Raw genomic sequence first — 25546 nt, 5'->3', positions numbered from 1 at the left:
CTAAAATTCTATGTTAGAATGAAGACTTTTTTTTTTTTTTTTTTTTTTTTTTTAAATAGTGAAATTATAATGTACAATTTCAGCTTTGGCAAATTTTCCTTTGTAAATTGTAAAATACAGCTTTGAAATGATTTATCAGTTCTCTGTCACAGCAAGAAATGTGGACATAGTTACAAAATGCAGTAAAGATCTCTAAAAAACAAACATAAGAATCACAATGCTTCATTTGTGGAACGTTTCTGTGTTACAGCAATTCACAGACAAATAGGAAAAGGTGAATCGGAGTCAATGTGCTCTCTTCATCTTTGACAACAGTGTGACTGTTACAAGCCTGCAAATGTTCACAGCTCAATCGGAGTTTTGAAATACTGGAGATAGCTCAGAAGTCCACACGAATAATTAAAGGTCTGGGAAACTTTTCTGCAGCAAACGCCTAAGGGAGCTCAATCTTCCTAATTTGTCAAAGTTGATCACACTGTATCTCTAAAATAAAATGCTTCTTAAATCCAGCAGGCAGTAAGAAGATAATGGAAGCTAAAATTAGACCAAATCAGGCTACAAATCAAGACAAATTTTTAGAAGTGTGAATCACTGGAACATCTTTTCAAATTGGTGTTAGACTTTCATCACTGAACACCCTAAAATCAAGATTAATTGAGTTTTATGTTGTCCTAAAGACTGACACTCCAGCTTAGTTGCAGAAAATCATCTTACAATGGATTTTATAATCTATTAGTATGGATTATACTATTACAATCTGTAATAGTATTTTCTTCCATTCCCAAGAAAGCAAGTATGAAGTAGACACACATTTATTTCAACAGCAAATGCTGGCAGAGCACAATAGTTCACCAAAGATCAAAGAGTAAGATAAAAACATCTCTACAGATTTTTTAATGCAAAGAGTAAAATACAAACATCTGTGGAGATTTTATGATGCTTGAAACTTTCTATTCCCATATCTGGCAATGCCTGTGACAAAGGTATTTTGCAAATTTTGAGAAAAAGCAATTAGCAACCCTTTTCATAGTCATTGTTCATTGAAAAGAGATAGCAAAAGAAACTGAGAAAAGGGGGTGTTGCTCTTAATTTAACAACATCAACATTTTGTTGCTTATATTATGTATATTTTTGCTGTTGTTTTTGTAAGAACAACATTGTTGCAATTCATAGGAAATTTATAAAAATACTTGAATGAAAAAAGATTGAGTAGTAGTTAAAGCTGTCTTGATAGAACTTAAATAATTTAATTGGTCTTTTTCTTCCAGTTCAAAAATAGAATGCCCACATTTCAAAGCATTTTCAAGGAGAAGCAACAGCATGATCCTGGCAAAAAGCTCTCAAGTGAAATTTTAATGTTTCAAAATGTCTTTCGTATTAGGTTTGTCTTGCCACTGTTATAACATATGTATTCCTATGAGTGGACATGAAAAGATCTCAGTGCTTAAAGTCAAATATGTTTTGCAATTGAAAGAGAAAAGAACCTGAGAAGCAGCTTTCTGTCTGAAAGCTGATCATTAGATTATTAGTTTTTCTGAGAAGGAAAAAAGCTTCCCTTTTGGCTGATGATAATTTACTTGACAATGAAGCTTAGCATAATAATTCTCAATTGTACATTACCAAAGCCAGAAATGGTTAGCACTTCCTGATTTTACCATCCTGTATGTTCAGATATACAGAATTTAGAACAATATTGGGAATAACAATGGCAACAGGAAATGTCTTTTTAAAAAAAGCATATTTTATGTTGATCATGGAGAGACAATTTATGTCCAGCTCAGCAGTGGCCTTAAAGCTTTTGTCAGAATTCAAGTTTTTGAATTCCTGATTTGTAGTGGATACATAACCACACAGAAACCTCATCAGAAGGGTGTCTGTGGAATAAATACAGCAAAGCTACCATACAGAGCAAGAAAACAAAGCTGTTTCCGTTACTTGGAGCTTTTATGTAGCACTTCCAGGACTTTCAAATCTGTATTCTGACAAATCTCTTGATAGGATTTTGGGCAAAGTGCCAAGGTCCAGACTCAAGTTCTCAAAGAAAAATTCAGGCAGAAATTAATTGCCTAAATTCAAAATTATAATTGCAAATAACCTAACAAGTCTAAGTGCATCAGGCACTGATATTAATGTTGCATTAGAACCCACTTGTGCTTCTGAGCATGCAGAAAAGTCCTTCTGTCTTGACAGCCCTGGCACATGGCTGACATACTGTCAGGGCCAGAAAGAGTTGTTCCTTGTCTTGCTGGGCTAAGACCACAGGCATTCTCACACCATCCCTTTGGCTGGGCAACAATACTGACCAAAAATCTCTAAACCTAAGTATCCAACTCACTGCTACTGCTTTCCTACTTTCTTGCACAAGCTTTAGTTCTTTTCTGCAGAATTGAAGAGCTTCAATGGGAAGGAACAAGCAGAGCCTTATTTCTCCCTTTATAATGGTTCATATTCTGGTAATCACAGCACTCTAGGAGCAGGAAGAATTTCATCTGTAGTCCATCAGGCAGGATACCTGACCCTCAGTCTTCCACATGTCTCCTGGCCACCTAATCATTAGGTGGATTTAGTAGCATGTGCTGTCTTTATCTCCTCTTTTAGGATTTCTTTCCTCAACACTGTCTTTTGAATAACCATTAACTGCTCTGCTCTTACTAGGTAGGTTCTAAAATGATCCGGAGCTATGTAACATGCAACTCTTCCTAACTGTCTGATGGTGAATGTAGGTGCCACACGTGGTGTTTGTCCTCCATTCTTCATGCCTGACTAATGCACCCAAGTAGGTGATGTAATTTTCAGTGAATCCTAATCTACATTCCTTTTTTTAACCTGTCTGAGCCTTGCTTCTCTTTCTCCAGATCTGAGGTAGTAAGACAGCATAGATTTGTGACAAATCCATTTAAGAGTTTTCAGTGTTCAGTCTTCATGATACTGGGTACAGAGGACAACATAGACTGGAATGGGCAGAAAAATGAGCAGTTTAGGTGTGCTTTTACCAAAAATCATAGTCATAGTTGAGGTATCAAATTGTGATCAATTGTTTTGCTATTCTGTGATTAAGATTAAGGATAATTTTGAGATCTAACACCCAGTATTTTTCATAAAATAGAAAAAAAATCTTTAACAAGCAAATCTGTAATTATATATATATGCAGAAAAAAATGGTTGAACATTATGTTTATTGTTCATAGGTACAGGTTCCTAAAGAAGCAAAAACATTGGAGATTGCATAAGAAAAACATTGACTCATTACTTGAAATATTTATTATTGCTCACCATCTGAATTATGACAGTTTATTAATTTGTCTATTTTTATAATGAGTAAAAGCCTCTTAAGATTATTTTGGCTTTATTCTAGTGTTAGTTTTACCTACTTATAGAAGGATTATAGTGACATTTAGCTAAAAGTTGTCCAAGTAAAACCATGTTGATAATTGTATTTAACCCGTATTCAACTATCTACTTGTTTGCTGCATAAATTATCTCTTTTTTTTTGGCTTCTTTTTGCATTTTGGCTTGTGTTTTGAAAATCCCATATACCTTCAGTGAATCATTCTCCTTTTCCTTGTTATTGTCACCTTGAAATAATTTATTGGCTGTGGTCGTGAACCCTTGAGTTTTTTCATTCCATATCTGTATTGTGAAAATATATCTTCCTTCAGCCTTTAGAACCCTTGAGTCAAATTGGTTGAGTGTCATTCTTACTCATTCATTTTTTACATTTCCTTCCTAAATGTACCATATGACTTTGTCTATCTGGCAACATTTATCTGATTGTAAAACACTAAAATTAATGTTCTTCTCCAAACCTATTATTTGGTTTGTCCATCCCTAAATTAAAGGTAAAGCATATAGTACTGAAGCACTACTTCCAAAAAAACAGATACAAGTGCTTGACAAATGATAGAAAGTGGAGTAGAATTTCCTGATTACAGTTGGTCTCCACGATATCCCATTACTACCATTGTGCAGTGTAAAGGGTTTTTCTGACATGGCATTGTGAATGCTGTAATAAAACGAAATTGCACAAGCAGTTTTCTGTGATGCAGCTGTGTGTCACGTCTAAGGCAAAGAGGAATTTTCTGCACCAGTATTGGTTATTAACAGAGACCAGTACTACAGAACAATTCAGCAAACAGGATATCCCTGTTTCCTATCACACCAAAATTACATCAGGAAGCAAGAAGAATATCTGTGGGATTACCCTAAATAAAGTGTTTAATTTCTTCAAGCTGATTTCTTGTCTTATAATTAAATGTTTTGCCAACTTTTAAAAGTGTATATACCCTTTTCATTATTTTTTTTTAATGTATCTGAACACACAATACATGGTCCTAATTGCTATGTCCTAAAGCAGAAAAAAACAAGTTAGAAATTACAACCTCAGTAGGCTGGAAAAAGTGCATTGTTGGGGAAGATGTATAACTCAATGAATGTTTTCTAAAAAAAAAATAATAATGAATGAAGCAAGAGAGAACTGAAAGAGAAAGTAAAGAAACACCAAGAAAAGAAAGGAAGTTCTAACATTATGTTTAGCACAAAAGCTACTTCGCAGATGCATAAGCGGGGACTCTGCCTGTTTACAACCCTTCCCACCTCCTGCAATAACAGTCAGGACCCACCTGCGGTGAACTTTTGTGCGGGTGCTCCAGCTGGCCATGCTGCAAGCGGCTACCTGGCACCCTGCACAATTGCACAAATACAGCAGCCACTGGGGTCTCCTAGGAAGGATGGCCAGGGCCACTCCTAAGAGAATGGATTGATACAGAGGTGAAAAGTAGTTAGAAGAACCAGCCAGATCAAACTTTAAAAGCAGAACTGTGGTAGCAGTGTAAAATTCAGCACCACTTCAGTATTTTTACTGAGCTACTTCAATTACTGTCATGTTTTGGCTGGTTCAATTTACTTGGGACTGGTTTACAGGACAACTACTCAAACTCCAAAAGCCTCCGGTACCAGGTAGATCGTTCATCCCCCAAGTAATGCTTGCAAGAGACCTCTGTTATGTTGCTAGTGAACACTCTGTCCTGTACTGTCCTGTACTCATTGAACAATATTTAAATAAATTGTGCATGAGGATAGAGAAGGATTTCCTATTTTGCACAATATTGCCACAGTTATGATCAATATTCTGAGTTCAAATCTTTTTCTGGGTTTGCCGGTACATTACTTTCCCTTGACTCTGGACCCAAGGCCAGTTTTAGGAGACAGTGTGGATCTCATTATTTTCTAACCTTTCCAGGGAGAGCGACATGACAAGATTTTTGCCCATAGGAAGACTGAGTATATTTTTCTATGTGTCAATACTCTCCCTGGTTAATTCTGCCTATGTGGATGCAGGTAGGCTGGTGGATTCATTGGTATTTGGATTTTTTGTTTGGTTGTTTGTTTTATTTTTCCTGTAGTTGTCAAAATCAAACAAAGCAGTGGGTAGGTGTTATTTCCTGCTCTATGTAAATTACAAAAAAAAATCAGTTAATTGTGATACTGACTGCATGCTTTGCTATAACAAGCACCATCTAATATTTTATTTGATTCAAAAGGGTGTTACTGGTAAAAGCTATACAAAATAGTGCTTACAGAGTCACTTCACAAAATAGATTTTCTCAAAGACTAAAAACATCTGCACCAGAATTAAATATTTCTTCAATTTTATTATGCTGAATTTTAACCTCAGATGATAGCCAATATTAATCTTCCATTTTTGAATGAAGATATATTCACTTTTAATTTAAAAAAAACACAGAAATGTGTATAATTATGCTGCATATAAGCTTTTCTTACTCTTCTCAGTACCTATAAGACTTAATTCCAGATTAGCCAAATGTAGCCTATGACTGAAAAAAATGTGGTTTGTAGTTAAACAACTTGTAAAACCCCTTGCCTGAAATAAAAGGTTGGAAAAGGAGCTTCTTGGCACATAATCCTAATATTAAACATTTTCTAAGGTCAGTGGAGGTTTTTCAAATACCATAAATTTGAAATACAAGGAACCGGAATTGAATTTATGTGGCCTACTTCTAAGAACTACATTTTTTTTTTAAATGGACGATGCATCTTGGTATTTGCTTAATTAATATTTAAGCCTATAATGGGACACTACAGTCACATTTTCAATGTTGGTTGTTTTTTTTTTTGTAAAAAAACAGGAGAATTAGAAGTACACTTTATTAAAAATAAAACACACTCAAAAACAAAACCAAAAGTCAACAGAAAAAAACCAAAACAAATAAAACCAAGTAATATATAATCACTGCACTTCAAGAACTGGAGCTTGAAGCCCCCATAACCAAGTTATCATTTAGCTTGCTGTATAGTTACAATAGGGGACAACCCTCTATGGGATCCTCAGTGCAAATATTCTACAGATATTTGTCTTCTATGCTTGAAAATACATCTCTCCTTTTTGTATGTCGCTGCAATGTAAGTGCTGTAAGATTAATGCAGTTCCCATACTGGGGGTATTTTGTACCATCCTGATGAACTTGATGAATCCTGAACTAGAAACATTCTTTGAAACAAATGCATTAGAGAACAGACGTGCAGAAAGACAAGAATACCTAAAGGAGGACCTGAGCCGATATCTACAGAACTGTGTCCTAGTTTTGACAGTGTCAGTCTGTAATGGTTTAAGAACATGACACAAATACAAAGGTAAGTACAAAGTGATGCTTCCCCCAGAGTGTACATGGAAGTTCTGATATTGCTTAGTATTTGAGCTTAGTATGAATAAGCTTAGATACTTGTGGTTATTCAAAGCAGTGCATTCAATCAGTGCATAATAATAGGCAGGAAGGTGTTCAATGATGTTTACCTACATCTATACTTTTGTGAGGATTACAGTAATTTGCATATTCATGTGTAATTAATCTTAACTTGTTGACATCTCTCCCCATGGACCATGTCTACCAACTGCTGACATTAGCCAGTTAGCTTATTGCTGAAGCACTGAAAGTATTGCCACACCGAGTGCTTCTTCTGAAACATAATCTGTGTTCTTCATTAAAGTCATCCATTCTTTTGGACTTGCACAGATGCGCATAATGATGTGATTTTACTTATAACACATCTGCTGTTTTAATGGAGGTACATCTGTTCTTCATATTTTCCCCTGGGTCATGTTTTGGGTTTTGGTTTGCAGCTGATCAGCTTTTGTACCTCAAGTGTTTTCTGCATTTGAAGGTTGCATGTACATACACTGCTTCCCTAGGAATGCAGATACTAGCTTGGCTTATGCCATTTATGTATTCCTTTAATGCCCAGTGTCTGGATTTATTGGCTTTCATGGACTTTTGCTGAACTCATCTTAAACAATACTTTGAATTTTTTCATCCATGAAAGTAATCCAACGGCTTTAGCCATCATTCTAGTCCAGTTCTGGACTCTATGCCAAAATCTGCAGAACCAGGTGATAAGTATTCTAAACTTATAACTGCAGAATGACTTTGTTTCTCTGTTCTGTGTTCCAAAGGGCTTTGGCATTGTGCTGAGTTTGGTTGTGATGGAGTTAATTTTCTTCATAGCAGCCCATAGAGTGCTATGTTTTACTTTTGTGACCAAAACAGTTTTGGCTACTGATAAGCAGTGCTTGCACAGCACCAAGGCCTTCTCTGTTTCCCATCCTGCCTCCTCAACAAGTAGGCTAAAGGTGGGTAAAAGGCTTGAAGGGGACCCAAACTGACCAAAGAGATATTCCATATATCATGCTCAGCAATAAACCCAGGGCGACTTTTTCCAAGGCAGCCATTGCTCAGAGACTGGCTGGGGATCAGTTTGCTGGTGGTGAAGGATTACTTTGGCACCACTTCTTTTGTTTTGTTTTGTTTTGGTTTGGTTTCGTTTCGTTTTTCTTTTCTTTTCTTTTTCTTTTCTTTTCTTTTCTTTTCTTTTCTTTTCTTTTCTTTTCTTTTCTTTTCTTTTCTTTTCTTTTCTTTCATCTATTCTTTTCTTTTATTTTCCTTCAGTTATTAAACTGTTTATCATGAGCCATGAGTTTTTTCACTTTTCTTGCCTTCCACCCTGCTGAGAAGGGGCATAAGCCAGCTTCCTACAGGGGTTAACCCATAGACCTGTGAGGAGGTCCATGACCATGTGTATTTTTCTAGTGCATTTTTCCACTCTGATCTTTTTTCAAGGAACTTGTTGAAAATAAGAGTGACAACAGACCTCTTCTTTAATTTCTTAAAGCTTTAACAGCATTAAAATACTGTCTAGAAAAACATTGTGTTAAAAGACATCTTCGTATGTCACATACTTTTGTCCATAACACCTGTGAAAGGAATAAAGCAAATTTTTTGTGAAGGCTAAACCCTTGGTCCTAGCTCCTTGGCTATATGTACCTTATCTGATATCTTTCTTGGATGTAATGTCTGTATGTTTACACGCCTTTTCTCCATGGAGAAGAGAAGGCTTGGGGGAACTCATCACAGTATTCCAGTACTTACAAGGTGACTACAGAAAGGTCAGAGACTCCCTCTTTACAAGGAATCACATGAAGAAAACAAGGGGCAACAGGTCCAAGTTACACCAAGAGAAGCTTTATCTTGACATAAGAAAGAAATTTTTTACAGTAAGAACAAACTTTCACTGGAACTACCTGCCCAGGGTGTGGTAGAGTCCCTATAGCTGGGGATTTTCAAGATGTGATTAGTTAGGGTACCAGATAATATGATCTAGGCTCCTTATCCAAAGAAAGGTTGGACCAGATGATTTTTGAAGGTCCTGGGCTTTTCTATGATTCCAAATATTCTCTCTAGATGAAACGTATTTATTCTGTGATGCAAAATCAAGACACTAAAACTTATAGTGTATTTTTCAACTATTTAGAACTAATAAACCCAGAAATTTCCCATATATTGAAAATATTGTTTAATGATAGGATCACAATTCATTTACAGACAATGTTTCACAAGGCCTTTCTGAATTACTCTTCTGAATATTCATGTACATAAATTCATTTCACTCTCAACCAGAGCCATATTCTTGTTTCTTTCTCTTCTTGGGAAAAATTCTGCCATGTACTGAGTATCTTTAGATAGTGCCTAGAATCATCAGTTCTTATCAGGAAGGTTGAGGGTGCTCTTCATTTCACAGGATTAGACATTATCTCAATTAACAGTGATCCTTCTCAATTGTCACTCTCTTTCCCCAACATATTTTTATGGAATCAGATCAAGGCACAGCAGTCAGTTGCAGAAACCATACAAACTGAAAATTATATTCAGTAGCAGAGTTAAAGATTCACAAAGGCATTGTCTTTTCTTACAGCTACCACAGGTCAACATTTCACAATAACTAGATAATAAAATTGTACCTGACAAACCTTAATTTGATTTTTTTTATCGGTACAAGTTTATGATGAATATAAATAATTTTAGTTATTCATAGAAAAACTCTCAGTTGCTGCGTAACAGACATTTTCTTAATCTCAACTCATTTAGACTGTTCACAGTTGACACAGAAATTTAACTGATATTATGGAAGTTTAGTGCTTTGAGACAGCACACAATAGTACTTTCCTATGCCAGGTGCATAGAAATAATATGTTGCTTCATTGTTTTGGGGAAAATATGCTTTTTCTTAACAACAAGCAAAACTGGATAAAACAGGGTTTGTTGTAGCTGTGCTAAAATTCTTTTTTACTACAAACATTTCAATTTAACAAAACTGAAAGAAGCGAGCTGCTACTTGATGAGTAACATACTTTGTAATTTAAAGATATTTGATCTTAAGCATTCAGGGAGATTGTGGCCCAAAATGCCAAAATCTGCTTACTTATACTCATAGAAATCTTGTTTCTAAAAAAAAAATATTAATGTAGTTGACGGCCAGGCAAGCATTTGCCTGCATTTTGATAGCTAGGCTCTGAATGATAGCCATATAATATATACTTACATACGTATTAGCTGATACTGAGGTCTGTTTTTAAGGTAAAAATCTGAGGATAGAGGAGTTATTAGGTATGCCATTATATAAGCAACAGACTTCCGTGAAAAATGCTATGGGTGTCAGGATTTCTGTGAAAGTGTTTTATATAAACATAACAAGGCTGATCCCTTCAGTGTGACTTCAGCTTCATACCTGTTTCTGTAGCTGTCTTTTTCACAGGGTGTTAATGCCAGGAAATAACATACTGAAATTTACATTATGTGCATAGTGTTACCTTTTTTAAACCCTCTAGTGCAATGAGACTGTAACACATGCCAATTATTTGGCTTTACTTTTTATCCAAGGGCGTCTATCCAACCTGCATGGGTCTTTACCCTCTAAGGTTCTGTGTACCCTTGCCATAATTCAGCAAAGATCTTTTCCAGCACTGGAACTTCTCCATTGTGTTAAAAGCTAGGGCCATGCTTATGTCCTCCACTGGGTGCAGCCCAGGGCGCATCCAGGGCTTCGGAAGGGTGTGTTGCAAAGACCAAGTAATTTGACATTCAGTAAGTTCATCTTCTGAAGAAGAAAACCCAGAGACTGACACTCCCATCCACCACCCTGAACCTTGTGAATGCAGAGCTGAAGGGCTGGAGGAGTGCACTCTTCTGGGGCTAAGGGACTCTCCCAAGATATTATGAAGAAGCCAGTTTGAAGCCACAAGAATGTGAAAAATCTTAGAAATCTCCTTATGTCCTCCATAAGAAGCCCTCCTCTTGAAAATCTGCCCCTCAAAATCTGGACTAAAGAGACAGGAATTTCAGAACTACACAAGATAATTGCTACGTTCATTGAAGTATGTAGCCTTCAGAGCAGAAGAGACTTATTGAGAGTTAGGATGGAAGAAGAAAGAAGGAAAAACAGCAGAATTTTAGTGCATGGAGACTGCTACTGAATTAGCTGCTGGTATGAATCTATTTTTGCCCTCCATTGAAACTATTTTCTTCTTTTCAGAGAACATGTAATAAGAAAAATCAGATAGCATATGAGCAGTTTGCTTGTCTAGAAACCAAAATTAACATATCTTTAATGTAAGGAGACCGAAATCTTCATGACCAATGGAACCTCTAACATTCGCTAGACTGACAACAAATTTGGTGGAAAAAATTACCCTTTAAGGAGGCAGTTGGTAGTGGTAAGATTTGTTTTAAACTATTCTGTTCAATCCTATTCACACAGATTATCTGAGATTTCCTTACATAAAGAGTTTTTCTGCTCTAATATATAATTTTTTGTTCCAGTAAAACCTAGCTTTAAAGATTAGACACTTCTGGTTTAGTGTACTCCCTTAAAAAAAAAGAGGTGGAGCAGTTTCAAAACTCTAGCTATCACAGGTAAAGCTTGAGCTACTGTAATCAAATTGTATTGACTGGAGAGAAGAAAAAAAAAAAAGAAAGTCTTTATTAATTTATATCAATGAAAAGCCCATACAATCATTGGTTAATATGCACATTTAGAATGTGAAACAAAGTTCCTGATAAATATTTGTTTTCTTGATCATAATACCCATATTCATAGAATCATAGAATAGTTTGGGTTGGAAGGGACCTTAAAGATCATCTAGTTCCAAGTCCGTGCCATGGGTAGGGACACCTTCCACTAGAATAAGTTGCGTAAAGTCACATCCAACTTGGCCTTGAACACTTTCACGGATGGGATATCCACAGCTTCTTTGGGCAACTTGTTCCAATGTCTCACCACCTTCTTAGTGAAGAATGTCTTCCTTGTATCTAATCTAAATCTACCCTCTTTCAGTTTAAAACCACTACCCCTTGCCCTACATGCCTTTGTAACAAGTCCCTCCAACTTTCTTTTAGGCCCTTCTGATGCACTAGAAGGCTGCTATATCTCTCTGGAGCTTTCTCTTCTCCAACAGTCATCTTGTCTTCATAGGAGAGGTGCTCCAGCCCTCTGATCATCTTCGTGGCCCTGCCCCGGACTCGCTCCACCAGGTCCATGTCCTTCCTATCTGGGGGCCCCAGAGATGGATGCAGTACTCCAGGTGGGGTCTCATGTGAGTGGAGCTGAGGGAGGGAATTGCCTCCCTTGACCTGCTGGACATGTTTCCCATGTATACTGTCAAAAGCATGTGTCAGACTTTTTTATTTTGGTGCTTGTGATGATTTGAAAGTAGAAATTAATTAAAGCTTACACACAACATTTTCCCCTCGAGCTACTCAATATGCTTAAATGGCATGATGGAGTACCATCCATTTTTCTAAAGCTGTTCATTAAATAACTCAATATGGTTTAAAAACACAGCATATTTTTTTCATAACTAGCCATAATTTCTCTCCTTGACTATGTAACCTTACCCCATTAAGAGACTCTGGCTTGTGTCATTAAATTATCTCTCTGCCTTTAGTAAGAGGACAAGATGAAAACATTAATGTATGCTGACGTCAAGGTCCATAAAAATAGAAAGTTGCACTGTTCAGAGATTTGTCTCCAGGAAGACAGTCAACTTTAAATATCTCAGAGATTTCTATACTAATACTCATAGGAAAACAAGCAGTTACATAGAAAGCTAAAATTTCCTGAGTTACATATTTTGCTATATGATTAACTTAAAGAAAAAGTAGTGTCATAAAAAAATGCAGATTAGTGAATGGTTAAAATGTAAGACATTTTCAAAACTGAAGCTATATGCTATTATTATGAATAGGCCATTGTTCAGTATTGTATAGTATTTCATTAGATTCATAACATTATATAAAACATGTTCATGTCATAATATGTGATGGGTTCATGTGTGTTCATGTGAATATACTCATCAGCATATTTACTAACATCAGGTCTTGTTTCAGTCTAGGTCTGGTATTTCCCCCATTTCTGCAACTATTCAGGACTCTGGCTTTCCATTCTTGGTAACGAGCTGAACAGTCTGTCCTGCTAGCTGTTTCTCTGCAATAGGATAGTCACTTCTGGACAATCATGGCAGAAGGATCTGGCTGTCATTTTCTAGACGGATGTCCTTGAATATAGGGTGGTTAATAACACTATAAGCAGTACCTAGAAATGAGTGTGAAAGGACAGGCATGCAAACACAATGAAGGTCTTCCACCTGGGAATATTTGTTCCAGCTATTCAATAAGAACACTTAGAAGTTGTCTGCAGGCTGGCTTCTGAAAATAACTGTGATTTTCTTTATTTTAATTTTAATTATTTTAATTAGACTATTGAAATCAGGTGCTACTCAAAGTGATTAAGGATATAACCTGGGCCTAGGCAGAGTGATATGCATAAAAAGGTTGTAGAACATACCATTTCCCGCATAGGACTCCATCACATCACACACACAAAAGAAGCTGACTTGTGCCAGATACCATGGGGCAGATTCTGAGCATCTCAAGGATCCATATGTAAGCCTCACAACACCTGAAAGACAGGTACTTCATTTCAACACAGAGACTCAGAACATAAGATAAACATATGGGCTTCCTAAGCTTTGTCAACAGAGGTAAGCACCTCTGAGGAGCAATTCAGAGGTCCTAACTGAAGAAACTCTCATTGACTGTTTGCCTCCATAGGGGTACTCTGCATAGATTGTTAGGAAATGTGTGCTTTCAGCTATGCACTGATAGGGAATCAAACTGGTGAGGGACCCTTGGCTTCAGACTGTCCTTTACCCTCTCATCCAGCCTGGATTCAGGACTCTCAGCCTCTTCTGAGGTGCAGCCTCTGCTAGCACATGAGATACCATTGGATCTGGCTGCATGAAGTTTAGTGCATTTACTTGAGAAATAGAAGTTCCTGCACTTCAGGTCAGAAACTTTAGAACTTACGAAGCTTTAGATTTAATGAGGGGGAGTTGCTTTGGTTGTATCTGTTTTTCAATTTTCCAGTGTACCACTCCCTACATCTTACTAGAATAGCCAGGAAAAATCCCATTCTCCTGCTGAGTTTGCAGCTGTGCACATAAGGATGCACAGTTTATGTAGCTCAGCAGAGCAATCAAGAAAGGATATGATTCTGTCAACTACTAATTAGGAGAATCCCAGGTTCTTTACTTCAGTCACATTTCATCCACTTTTTCTTAAATAGAATTTGATTAAACTTATGCCTTAGCAAAATGCTTAACTCTCAGACACTAGGATGAGCTCTCTGTCCTGCTTGCAGCTGAGATAGGGTTAATTTTCTTTTCAGTAGCTGGTACAGTGCTGTGTTTTGGATTTAGTATGAGAATAATGTTGATAACACAGTGATGGTTTTGGTTGTTGCTAAGTAGTGTTTATACTAAGTCAAGTACTTTTTAGCTTCTCGGGCCCTGCTAGCTGGAGAGGCACAAGAAGCTGGGAAGGGACACAGCCAGGACAGCTGACCTGAATTAGTGCAAGGGATATTCCATACTATAGAATGTCACACTGAGTATATAAACTGGGCTAGGGGTTCGCCGGGGCCTGCCAGTCGCTGCGTGGGAACTGGTTTGGCATCACTCAGGTGATGCTGAGTAATTGTATTGAGCATCACTTGGGGTTTTTTCCTTTTGGATTTTATTCCTCTCCCTCTCTCTCCCCCCTTTTCATTACAATCTCAACCCACAAGTTTTATCTTTTTCCTGATTCTCCTCCCCATCCCACTGAGGATGCTGCATGCTGCTTACTTGCTGACCGGGGTTAAACTGCTGCACCTCACAGGAGAGGCCCTTCCCTCACACATCTAGGGTGAGGCCTTCTCTTACATTTTGTCTCTTCATCTCTTTGTCTTTGGCCTAATATTTCTTGCATACTTTGATTTTTGTTATCTTATAGGAGCTTTTTGGATGGTTTCAGGGTGGGTTGGTTTAGGGATTTTTTGTCTTTTTTTTTTTTTTTTTGAGGGTCGTTTGTTTTGCTGCTCTTTTCCTTCTTTTTTTTTTCAGAAAAAAAGCTAGCTTTGTGACATCTTTAAGGAGAAATGGTCTTCTTTTAGATTTTCTAGTCAAATTCTACTTAAGATAATGTTGAGATCCCTTTGGGAAAAAAAGTAACAGTGACATTTTCTGCTATGTTCCGTCTTCAAAAGGACTTGAATCTGTAACAGCTCTAGAATATATAAATGTTCTATATCAGCTTTAGAATACATAAATCAAGAAAGGCATCTGGTGACCAGTTCAATAGAACAGGTATTTTTTCCTTGCTTTAGTCGTGTGTTTTTCTGACAATAGTCTTAATCACTCTGGAAAGAATGCTTAACACATACAATTGTGAAATGCAAATTCTATGCAGCTATCTCAAAGAAAGGCATGTCATCACATAAATATTAAAAAGTAAATGACAGTACCCAGTTAAAACTAAACTGAACATAGACATAGGCATGCCCTTGAAGGAAAGGTAAAAATGCAGCATTGCAAGAAAAAAATGCTGTATTAATACATCTTCTCTTGTAATTTTAACTTTACTGCGATATAGAGCTTGCCTGAAAATCAATCTGTTTGACATTTTTATTACCGTTGTACAAATGGAAAGAGAGTAAATGAACCATTTTCTGGTTTTACATTCTGTGTAGAGTAATGCTTCAGTTTTCCATTTGGCTGTAGTCTACCCCCACCCCCTCAACCCCCACCTTTTTTTATATTTTTTTTCTTTTTTTTAACACAAATGCTTACTCCTTGGTATCTTTGAGATTGTAATTATTAGTTATGGCAGGTTTCTGTTCTATGTCCTTTGAAACCTTCCTACTGCTGCTCAAAAACTACCAAGATCTGAGCTGCTGTAAATAAAATTTGGTTTAAAGGCTTAGTAAACACATTGTAATGAAACACCCTATGGCAGTTCAGGAATGCTGAGTTACAGAATGTGCCTACCCGGTAGAAGGCATAAACAATTGCTATATTGCACATCCTTGTCCTTACAACTATTTGGACTGAAGATTAAGAGATCTGAAGGGAAAAAGGAAAGAACAAAATGTATATAATATGACAGAGTGGATTTTTGGACATGGTCAAGGTTAGAACAGCATCTATGTTTAGATATTTTGATGTTTTGGGAGGAATGACATTTAAACTTATCTTTGTGAACATGAAATCATAGTCCATCACCTGTGCACCATGTCTGAAGCAGATAAAAATCTTAATTGGGTATGGTAAAATTGTCCCAAATCCATCTAGACAAACCAATTTAATCTTTTCCTTTCAGACATATTAAGAGTAATATGCTAATAATGTTAATTTTTTATTACAGATGAAAATTTTAAGCTGATGGAGTTTTGTTCAGAAAATGTATGTTTAGAGTAAAATACACATTTAAAAAAAAATAATTCATGGAACAGTGATCATTCCTGAGTGGTAGCATGTATTCCCTAGCTTCTTACTGCAAAATTCCCTCCTTTTCATGCTCCCAAAAGTAGTCATTTAGTAAAAGGTAGATGAAAGAGTTGTAGGCGGCATAAAAGCCTTAACAGAGAATTGTATGGTTCAGTGCTGCATTTCAACTCAGCTGTGCTTTCCTTGTATAATATGCAAAAGAACAACAGCAACAACAATAGTAACAACAACAACAACAATTAATAATAATAATAATAATAATAATAATAATAATAATAATAATAATAATAATAATAAAAAAACACGTAGTGTCACAGAATAGTTTGTGTTGCAACAGGACCCTGCAGGTCATCTAGTCCAAAACCCCTGCTTGAAGCAAATCCAGTTAGGACATTTGCTCAGCACCGTGTCTGGCTGGAATTCATGTATCTCCAAGGATACAGACCCCACAGCTCCTCTGGACAACCTGTTCCAGTGTCTGACAATCGTCTTAGTGGGAGTTTTTCCTTATATCTAATCAGAATTTCTCATGTTCCAGCTTGTATTTACTGCTATCAGTAAATAGATGAACCTATCACTGTTCATCTTCAAGAAGAGTCTGGCTCCATCTTCTCTGTACTCTTCCATTAGGTTATTTTTGTAGGCAGGAGCAAGATCTGTCTTTAACCTTTCAGACCCTCCTGCTTTCAGCCATCGTCATGGTCCAGACCTGTTCCAGTATTTCCACTTTTTACTGGGGAGCCCAGACTTAGACCTGTCACTCCAATTGTGTCTTACCAGAATTAAGCAGATGGAAAGGATTAACTCCCTTAACCCATTGGCAACATGGATTGATGCAGCCCATGATGCTAACGGCCTTCTCCACTGCAAGGACGCGTTGCTGTGTAGTGATCAGCTTGGTGTCTGCATGGACCTCCAGCTACTTCCAAGTTGCTTTCCAGCCGATTGGCTGCCAGCATATTCTAGTGCATGGGATTATTCCTCCCAGGTGCAGAACTTGGCATTTCCCTTTCTTGAATGTTATGACATTCAGGTGTTAGTTTAAGAGTTTTGGTTTCATAAATAATATAACACTAGAATTATCTAACATGCTGTTATTAGTGCCTGCCATAATTTTTGTCAATGGTAACCACTTACTACTCACAGATGTAACTGGGCTTCAGGTATCTGAATGTGTATTTTGCTTTTTTGGTCAGTTGTATCCATTTCTATTCAAAGTACACGTGCTCTAAATTTTGCTTATTTTCCCCTGTGTGAAATGAAAACTTAAAAAACCATAAAAAGCTATGGGGAATTTCTAATTTATGTGTAGAGACATTGTAAAAGACAGAGAACTCATACTTTAAATTATTTCTATAATTTCAGCAAAGAAAACAATCCCAAAAACACTTATTAAGGGGATCAGATTAATTAAAGACCAAAGAAAACATTCAGGCAATTAGGATCTTTTTTAGTCTAATACATATTGAAAAGCTTTTCTTAGAGTTACAGTTTCTTTACATTTTTCTTTTTTTTTCCCGTTTTATTTTTTTTTAATGAATCATAGCATGGTGGCCATCTTGTCTGCCATCCCTGCTCAAGCAGGGCCACCTAGAACCAGCTGCTCAGGACCACGCCCAGACAGCTTTTGAATACCTCCAAGGTGGGAGATTCCACAACTACTGTGGGCAACTTGTAGCAGTGCTCAGTCGCTCTCCTGGTGAAAGTTTTTCCTGTTACGAAGAGGGAACCTCCTGTGTTTCAGTTTGTGCCCATTGCCTCTGGGCCTGTCACTGGGTGCCACTGAGAAGAGCCTGGCTCCATTCTCTTTGCACCCTCCCTTCAGGTACTTGTGCACATTGATGAGATGCCCCTGATCTTTCTGTTCTTCACACTGACCAGTCCCAGCTGTCTCAGCCCTTCCTCATAGGAAAGATGTTTCAATCCCTTCATCAACTTCATGGCCTTTCACTGGACTGTCTCCAGTATGTCCAATTCTCTTGAACTGGAGAGCCCAGACCTGGGCACAGGAGTCTAGATGTGGCCTTACCCATGCTGAGTAGATCTGAAGTATCACCTTCCTCAGCCTGCTGGTAACACCCCTAATGCAGCCCAGGATGCTATCAGTTGCCTTTGACAGTGTGTCAGGCTGACTTTGGTTTGCTGTCAGGTGCCCACCAAGCTGCTCTATCGCTCCCCGCCCCCATCAATATGACAGGGGGAGAAAATATGATGAGAAGCTCATGGGTAAGAAAAGGGCAGGGAGATCACTCAGTAAAACCATCAAGGGCAAACCAGACTCAGCTTGGGGATATTGATTTAATTTATTGCAAATTAATTGTAATAAATTAGGATATTGAGAAATAAAACAAACTAAAACCGCCTTCCCCCTCCTCCTCCTTTCCAGGCTCTACTGCACTTCTAACTCTTCTGCCTCCTCCTCCTCCCAAGTGGCACAGGGGGATGGAAAATTGGGGTCAGTTCATAACACTTCATCTCTGCTGCTCCTTTCAGCTCACACTCTTCCTCTACTCCAGTGTGAGGATCCTCCCACAGGATACAGTCCTTCACAAAATTCTCCAATTTGGGTACTTCCAACAGGATGCAGTTCTTCAAGAACTGCTCCAGCATGGGTCCTTTCTGCAGGGAACAGTACTTCAGAAACAGACTGCTCTGGCATGCATCCTTCACAGGCCACAGGTCCTGCCAGAGAACCTGCTCCTGTGTGGGCTCCTCTCCATGGGCCTCAGTCCTGGATCCTGCTCTGGCATGGGCTGTCGCTTCCTTCAGGTCATGCCCACCTGCTCCTGTGTGTGCTCCTACATGGGCTGCAATGTGAGTATCTGCACTGCCACAGTCCTCCATGGGCTGCAGGGGGACAACCTGTGTCGCCATGGTCTTCACCACCTGCTGCAGGGGAATCTCTGCTCCAGTGCCTAGAGCACCTCCTCCCCCTCCTTCTGCACTGACCTTGCTGTCTGCAAAGTTGTTTCTGTCGCATATTCTAACTCCTCTCTCACAGCTGCTGCACAGCATCTTTTACCCTTTCTTAAATATGTTAACACAGAGGCTCCAGCACCATCGCTGCTTGGCTCAGCTTTGGCCAGCAGCAGGTCTATCTTGGAGCCAGCTGAGACTGGCTCTGTCCAACATGGGAGTAGCTTCTGGAGTCATCTCAGAAAAGCTACTCCTGCAGCCCTTCCTCAGCCCCATAAACCATATACAGCCACAAAGGCACATTGCTGGCTCGTGTATAACTTGGTGTCCACCAGGACTCTCAAGGTCCTTTTCTTCAAAGCTCCTTTCCAGCCATTTGCCCCCAGTATATATATCCTGTCAGACTATTTCTCCAGCCTGTCAAGGTCCTGGATGGCAGCATGACCCTCTCCTGTATCAGCCACTCCTTCCAGTTTTGTTACATCAGCAAACTGGCTGAGGGTACACTCTGTCCCTTCATCCAGGTCACTGATGAAGATGTTGAACCCTGTGGTACACTGCTAGTTACTGGAAATCCTATGGAGCAAAAATAAAAAGTAGTGAAAAGATTCCAGAATGTTTTCCTCTGGTTTCCCGATGAGGACTGATATACTTACTGTTGTGCAACCTTTGTCTTTAGATGTAGCTCTAAAGTTTTGTTTTAAACTTATTTTGACTGAGACCACTGAAATACAAAAGATATATCTGAAACATGCACATTGCCAAAACCAGAAATTCTATGTTGACTGGACCACAGTAAGTTTGATATTTTCTTATTTTTGAATATTTCGTTTCAGTCTCTTGATTTCCTTCTCTTATCATAGGTTCTAGTTTATTAGGTAAGCACACACACCTGTAGAAGGGTTCAAGTTTACTTCTTTCACTTGAGATTTCTGAATTTCTGATATGTTAATCTTGTAACTTCTTGCTGGGTATATATATACATGTCACAGCATATTAAAACGTCATGCCTACATAGGGTACAGCAGGAACTCATATGAAACTATAGAATCAGAATCATTTAGGTTGGTAAAGGTGCACATTTTTATAGTTAAACTCAACAATCGTTATATAAATAACCTGTTGGTAGCTTTTGAATACTACAGAAATAAACAATTGTTACTTTTTTTGCTGAATACCTCCAACATTTTAGCTGTTTTTTTTCATAGAAAAGCCTTTCAATTCATGCATATGTCCCTGGCATAGAGGTTATGCCTTAAAGATAGTGTTTACAATTATACGTCCTCATTTTAAGCTTAAAAAAATAATTAGATGTAACAGTTCTTCTTGAATTTAGGAACTCAAAAGTGTTTCTCCAATGAATTAACCATTAGAAAATTTAATTTCGAAACTAGCTATATTCCTTTGAGCAAATTATTTCAATTTTATTTATTTACTATTATTTATCTTGCTGATTACATGCTCCTTACATTTACCATCATAAGTTTCCAAATTTTTCATTCCTGAGATGGGGTGGACATCTCCTCATACATATTCAGTATCAATTACAGTTGTTTTATAAAATGTGTGTGGGGAGAAAGCTGTAATGTCAGAGGTCTCAAATGAACTCCAAGCAAATATTTGCATATTTTCCTTAACTGGGATTCCAAGCTGATGATTTAAGTGATTGGAGTAATGTGATTTTACACCTAACTTTTCCCGTTATTGTTTGCAACACCTATTACTTCAGAAAAAATTAGGAACTAAAAAAGAGAAGATTATTAAAGATTTTTAAATTCTTCTGGGGAATGAGACTGGCAAACAAAAAGGTCACTTTTCAGATTCTTGTATCCAAGAGATCATCAAAGAAGGGTAGAATTCACTCAGTTTCCAGAAAAAGAAAACTAAAACAAACACCAACAACAACAACCCCCACAAACAAACAAACAAACAAACAAACAAGCAAGTGAACTATTATGTCAGTGAGAGGCCACAAACCTCAGCAAATACAGGGAGATAAATACAACTCCTTTGGGGAGCGCTGGAGCTGGAGCTGTAGCGGGACCTAGCGAGATGTGGAAATAAATTGAAGTTGCCCTCAGAGGTAGGCAAAGGAAGACAGCTCAAAGCCCAGATACTGTATGTTCATCAATGGATAAGAAGTGTTCTGCACCTTACTGAGTTAACGGAGCTCTGAAAGAGCTCATGGAGTGAATCAGACTTCTGCTTCATTATATTTACAGAACCAAAAACTGTGGCCAGTGACTCAACACAAAAAAATTTATTTTAAGTGGCTGTATTTTTACCTATCAGTACAAGAACATGTTCACCTTTTTTCTTGTTGTACTGTCTCATATTTCATATCCCTTCATAAGAAAGAGCAGCATAAATCTCTCTCCCACTTTCAGGATTTAATCTTTATCTTAAGACCATATTTTTTCCAAATATTCAGTATGATACACATTTGTGCCTCAGAAACATTGAATTATACTTGATATGATAAACCAGGTACTCTGAAAGAAAGAATCCTTGGTGGTTTTTATTGACCTATGTCTTTGTGATTTTAACTCTTGTCCCCCAAATTATGCAGTTTCAAACACAATATTTCAAAGCTGAGATAGTGAATACACTTTCTGATCTCTCCCTCTCTCAGGAATAGCTTAGTTCTTCTATAAATGATAAAATTTAAATTAGACAGAAATCCTTTATATTGCAAAGACATATTGCAAGCTTCAGCCCAAGTACTTGAAGAAGGAAACTCTCAGGCAAGATGGGAGAGAAGATCTAAATGGTCAAGAACAAGCTGCAGCTAGTCAATTCAAACTACATAAAAGAGGGATCACTTGTTACAGAGCTGATATAGCTGAATTTTATTCTTGAATAAGGCCCTTATTTAGCTGCATATGAGCTATGAAAATGTTTTTTAAATACTTTGGGGGGGGTAATTTTTTTTTGGGGGGGGTTAATTTTTACTCATTTTCTATGAGATGTATTTATTTCATAGAATCTACATGTATATCTATTTGTATAAGAACAACCATTAATTTATACTCAGAAAGGTGGTAATTTTGTGATTGGCACTAACACATGGATTTACATGTGCAGTAGATGTACCACAAACACTGCAAAAATGGCCAAACCACATTCAGCATGTTTATTCCTGTAATTAAAAAGCAATCAGTGCAATGCCCAGTGCTGATCAGTAATAACACAGGCTTTGCTAAACCCTGTTCAGATTAATGAGTTGCTTCACACATAGCATGCAGTAAGTTCACAAAACTCTGTAATGAATGGTAGCCAATGTCCTGAAAAAAGAATGTAGTTTTATTAAGAGTGGGATTATGGTGTCTCACAGAAGTCAAGGATTGACTCCTGGTTTAGCTCTGCTCATCCCAATTCTACCACCACCTCCCCATCTTCCGCTCCACACTTGTTTTTCAAATGTCAAGAACAGTACATTTTGCTCTTCCAGCTCTCACTGTTCTTAGCACAAAAGCAATCTCTACTTCAAATATAAATTCAGTTCAGTGTCTGCCTGTTGTTGGAGAGAGGTTCTGGGAACATTTACTTATGGTAATATCAATTACTTTTTCTTGAATCAATTGAGTAATATAGGGCTAGGCTGTACCTGAACCTAATGCAGCTGGGAATTATAAACCCCTTTGCTTTCTTCAGAATATTATCTCCCATCTTTTACTGTTTCCATGTGTTTAGGACCTGAGTAGGGAATCAACAGAGACAAGGCCTAACAGGAACACTTCTACATAGCTCTGATGAGAAAAGTGGTAACACCAGCAGCCATCTGACAGAAGGTGACAGACCTTTTATTTTTGTTTTCCTGAGGAAGGGTATGTGTGAGTGTGTGCTTTTGGGTGTGGGTTTTTTTTGTGGTGGTGGAGGGTTTTGGGGGTTTTTTTGGGGGGAGGATTTTTTAATTTTTTTAATCTTAACTTAGAGATTTGAGCCAGAAAAACAATCACAGCTTTCCCTTTCTCTTGTTCCTATGCAACACAGCAACAAGATATCCTATGCCAGGGGGATTCAGAGAAGACTGTACATGACTTAGATTTCTGTCTCATAGCAGACAGACAAGCAGGATAAGCTGGCATTATTTTTACTTTTCTCATTTGTCCTAGGAGACCTTGTTGTGGTAGGTCCATCCTGTCAACACTGAGGCTGTCATGTGCCCCAGGAGTCGCAGCAGTGGTATGACCTCTCTCCTGGCTCGCTGCAGAGCCAAGGCAGTGCTGCAGTAAGTGAAAGAAGACATTACATGGAGAACTCCAGGAATGAAGTTTACCAGCTGTTCCTAGACATGAGAGGAGTAAAATACCTGTCTTTTTACTCTCAACCTGGCAGGATGGGATTCTGCCTTCTTTCTCCCCACTGAGGACTATACAAAGCAGGGGGAAACTTGTTCCTCCACTCACTTTGATTTGGGAACCATTGGTTGCCACTGCTGGGTATCTCCAGGAACTGGTCTGAATGCCCTTCAATCTGTTTCCTACTGAGAAACATGCTCCACTCACGTATGTCACATCAAACACGTCTCTGCTCCTCTTAGGCTCTTTTTTCTTCCAACTAGTGCTCCTTTGCTTTGTTTTACCTTACACCAAGGTCTGTTACATATTGTTATGATGCTAATTTTGTGCTGTTGGAGTTTAAGCCTCCTAATTTTCTTTTATGACCAACAGACTGTACATTGATTTTTTGACTGCAGGTAATATTGGAGAGGATAGATGTCTGTTAATGTTTCATATGGTAAACTAGGTAATCCCTCCAGTTCTAAGCACTGTAAAAGAATATGTTTGCTCCCACATGATATTTTTTAAACTGAGTTTGATTTGTTCATGATTGAAAGATTATTCATCAGTGGGGATGGCTTTTTATGAATACTAATAAAATTATGCCAGAAAAGCTTTAGCAAAGTTGTTACCCATCATGCATCAGTTAAATTCAGACACTGAATGAGGGAGATTTTTCTTTGTCTCCATTGCATCAGTTAAATTCAGGCACTGAATGAGGGAGATTTGTCTTTGTCTCCATTGCTCAGAGTGGTCATTATAAAATACATATCACCAGCAGTAAAACCAAAGCAATACCCCAGGCAGTGGGAATGGTGTACTTACAACTTTCATCAAGGTTAAAGTTCCCCAGAGATATATTAAAAAAATGTATCTGCACTCAATGAATTTGAACAAAGACTGACAGGTGGAAAGTGTTTACTGCTAGTCCTCAGACACCTGATGTCTTCAGTTAGTAAGTTTTATAGGTTTCAGTTAATGTAAGCAGGGGAAGACAGATATGATACTAAAAAAAAAAAAAAAAAAAAAAAAAAAAAAAAAAAAAAAAAAAAAAGTGTGGCACATTTACCAGGAAGAGAGAGGAGAGAGATGTTTTCAAACAAAATACAGAGGGAAAGAAATATAAAATTGGTTCTGACTGATACAATTCCCACCCAATTTTGTAAGTTTGATATGTGGAGGGTGGCTTGATGAAGACGGGGAGAAATGCAAACCTGAAAAGAGGGGTGTGACAGAGATCTAGAATAAGGACACTTGGATTACATCACTTGCAAAACATCCAATTGTTTGCAGACATGCAGAGCATACAGAAGGAATGAAAGCTGTCCCTGTTTTTCCAGAGGGAGAACTGGACAAAGTTGCAGTAATAGTGAATGAAAAATTAACCAAAATTAAATGGAACATTTATTAAAATTTGAACATGAATTGGTGAGGTGAAATAATAATAATTTTAATACTGAAGGAAAAGTAGAAAACAATAGAAAGTAAAAGCATGAAACTTTGGGCTTGCAATGGTGATCTTACTCCTCCTAAGCAAGGATAGGAATTAACTGAATGCGTAACATGAATAAGCATAATTTATGATTCTAGTGAAATGGAATTTTACCTTGTAAAATTAAAGAATTCCAAACAAATTATGCTCTTTGAAAATCAGGAGCTGAAGGCAGTTTGGGAAATATTTGAATTCTCTTTCAGTTCTTCAGGTCTTCAGGAGTTAGGAGTATAACAAACCCAAAATCATATACTTGTTAAACTTTTTAGGCAGATGCTAAAGTGAAGCTGCTGGAGGATATTCTTCAGCAGTTATAATTCAAGCAGAAAAGCCAACAGAATGAATACACTCCCTAGATACTGTGATTATTACCCAGCAACACTGTGGAAGACATGGGAGGAAACTTCCTGAGTCCAGTTCCAGTGATGTATGTACCAAAATTCCCATAAACAGAGAACTTATATCCTAATACACTGAATCCATGGAACCGCTTGAATAGTTAGAATGTTCCTTTCATCTTTCGTAAATAGTATCTTTAATTTTATTGCACATGCTCTGTTAGGTCTCAGTGTGCTACTTAATCATATCAAAGTCATAGAATATTATATGGTTTTTTGTATTTCGTATTTCTGTATCTAGACATGCTAATTGCATTTCATTTTATATTAGGGTGAGTTACCATGA

This window comes from Falco punctatus, assembly GCF_963210335.1.
Source record: "Falco punctatus genome assembly, chromosome: 3".
NCBI lineage: Eukaryota > Metazoa > Chordata > Aves > Falconiformes > Falconidae > Falco > Falco punctatus.
This window is presented reverse-complemented; position numbering follows the sequence as displayed.